This window comes from Xylocopa sonorina, unplaced genomic scaffold (genome assembly GCF_050948175.1).
Source record: "Xylocopa sonorina isolate GNS202 unplaced genomic scaffold, iyXylSono1_principal scaffold0275, whole genome shotgun sequence".
NCBI classification, from domain to species: domain Eukaryota; kingdom Metazoa; phylum Arthropoda; class Insecta; order Hymenoptera; family Apidae; genus Xylocopa; species Xylocopa sonorina.
Window position 1 is genome coordinate 502,920 of NW_027490346.1, and position 3,377 is coordinate 506,296.

A 3,377-nucleotide genomic window follows, 5' to 3' on the forward strand; every position below is an offset into this window, starting at 1 on the left:
GTTATGTAGACCCCGTATTCACATAAAAAGAATGTAAATGCGACACTTCCTTCCTAGGTAATAGCGTTTGCAGATGTCTACGTATCGTAGCAATAGAGTTCAAACGCTTCCTAAAACGCGATATCGCATCTCACTTCTATGTTTCATGATACGATACAATATTCACTGCGGAGTGTCATGTATACTTCGTATTCACTTCAAATCAATGTAAATGCGACACTTCCTTGCTAGGAATTAGCGTTTGCAGATGTCTACGTATCGAAGCAATATATTTCTAATGCTTCTTAATACGCGATATCGCATCCCAGTCCTATGTATCATGATGTGATATAATATTCATTGCGAAGTGTCATGTACACCTCGTATTCACTTCAAATGAATGTAAATGCGACACTTGCTTGCTAGGAAATAGCGTTTACAGTTGTCTACGTGTCGAAGCAATAGTGTTCTAATGCTTCTTAAAAAGCGATATCGCATCAAACTCCTATGTTTCATGATAAGATATAATATTCAGTGCGAAGTGTCATGTATACCTCGTATTCACTTCAAATGAATGTAAATGCGACACTTGCTTGCTAGGAAATAGCGTTTGCAGATGTCTACGTATCGTAGCATTAGAGTTCTAATGCTTCTCAAAACGCGATATCGCATCCCATTTCTATGTTTCATGATAATATATAATATTCATTGCGAAGTGTCATGTATACCTCGCATTCACTTCAAATGAATGTAAATGCGACAGTTCCTTGCTAGGAAATAGCGATTGCAGTAATCTACGTATCGTAGCAATAGATTTCAAATGCTTCTTAAAACGCCATAGCGCATCTCATTTCTATGTTTCATGATAAGATACAATATTCATTGTGGAGTGATAGGTATACCTCGTATTCACTTCAAAAGAATGTAAATGCTACACATCCTTGCTAGGAAATAGCGTTTCCAGACGTCTACGTATCGTAGCAATAGGGTTCTAACGCTTCTTGAAACGCGATATCGCATCTCACTTCTATGTTTCGTGATGATATAATATTCATTGCGAAGTGTCATGTATACCTCGTATTCACTTCAAAAGAATGTAAATGTGACACGTCCTTGCAAGGAAATAGCGTTTGCAGATGTCTACTTGACGTAGCAATAGAGTTCTGGTGCTTCTTAAAACGCAATACCGCACCTCACTTCTATGTTTCATGATGATATAATATTCATTGCGAAGTGTCATGTAAACCTCGTATTCTCTTCAAAAGAATGAAAATGCGACACTTCCTTGCTAGGAAATAGCGTTTGCAGATGTCTACTTATCGTAGCAATAGAGTTTTAATACTTCTTAAAACGCAATACCGCACCTCACCTGTATGCTTCATGATGATACAATGTTCATTGCGAAGTGACATGTAAACCTCGTATTCTCTTCAAAAGAATGTAATTGCGACACTTCCTTGCAAGGAAATAGCGTTTGCATATGTCTACTTATCGTAGCAATAGTGTTCTTATGCTTCTTAAAACGCAATACCGCACCTCACTTCTATGTTTCATGATTACATAATATTCATTGCGAAGTGTCATGTATACTTCGTATTCACTTCAAAAGAATGTAAATGCGACACTTCCCTGCTAGGAAATAGCGTTTCCAGATGTCTACGTATAGAAACAATAGAGTTCTAATGCTTCTTAAATCGCGATATCGCATATAATTTCTATGTTTCATGATAAGATATAATATTCATTGTGGAGTGTTATGTATACCTCGTATTCACTTCAAAAGATTGTAAATGCGACACATCCTTGCTAGGAAATAGCGTCTGCTGATATCTACGTATCGTAGCAATAGATTTCTAATCCTTCTTAGAACGCGATATCGCATCTTATTACTATGTTTCATGATAAGATATAATATTCATTGCGAAATGTCTTGTATACATCGCATACACTTCAAATGAATGTAAATTAAACTCTTCCTTGCTAGGAAATAGCGATGGCAGATGTCTACGTATCGAAGCAATAGAGTTGTAGTGCTTCCTATATCGTCATATCGCATCTCATTTCTATGTTTCATGACAAGATATAATATTCATTGTGCAGTGTTATGTATACCCCGTATTCACTTCAAAAGAATGTAAATACGAGACTTCCATGCTAGGAAATAGCGTTTGCAGATGTCTACGTATTGTAGCAATAGAGTTCTAATACTTCTCAAGACGCGATATCGCATCTCATTTCTATGCTTCATGATAAGATATAATATTCATCGCGAAGTGTCATGTATACCTCGTATTCACTTCAAAGGAATGTAAATGCGACACTTCCTTGCTGGGAAATAGCGTTAGCAGATGTCTACGTATCGAAGCAATAGTGTTCTAATGCTTCTTAAATCGTCATAACGCATCTCATTTCTATGTTTCATGATAAGATATAATATTCATTGTGCAGTGTTATCTATACCCCGTATTCTCTTCAAAAGAATGTAAATACGATACTTGCTTGCTAGAAAGTAGCGTTTGCAGATGTCTATGTGTCAAAGCAATAGAGTTCTAATGCTTCTTATATCCCCATATAGCATCTCATTTCTATGTTTCATGATAAGATATAATATTTATTGCGAAGTGTCACGCATACACCGCATACACTTCAAATGAATGTAAATGCGACACTTCCTTGCTAGGAAATAGCGTTTGCAGATGTCTACGTATCGAAGCAATAGAATTCTAGTGCTTCTTGAAACGGGATATCGCATCTCGTTACTATGTTTCATGATAAGATATAGTATTCATTGCGATGTATCACTTATACCTCGCATTCACTTCAGAAGAATGTAAATGCGACACTTCCTTGCTAGGAAATAGCGTTTGCAGATGTCTACGTATTGTAGCAATAGAGTTCTAATGCTTCTCAGAACGCGATATCGCATCTCATTTCTATGTTTCATGATGAGATATAATATTCATTGCGAAGTGTCATGTATACCTCGCATAAACTTCAAATGAATGTAAATGCGGCACTACCTTGCTAGGAAGTAGCGTTTGCTGTCTCCGTATCGAAGCAATTGTGTTCTAGTGCTTCTTGAATCGCGATATCGCATCTCATTTCTATGTTTCCTGGCTAGATATAATATTTTTATTGCGAAGTGTCATATATTCCTCGTAATCACTTCAAAAGAATGTAAGTGCGACGCTTCCATGCTATTAAATAGCGTTTGCAGATGTCTACGTACGGTAGCAATAGATTTCTATTGCTTTTTAAATCGCGATATCGCATTTCATTTCTACGTTTCATGATAAGATATAATATGCATTGTGGAGTGATATGTATACCTCGTACTCACTCCAAAAGAATGTAAATGCGACACTTCCTTCCTAGGAAATGGCGTTTGCAAATGTCCA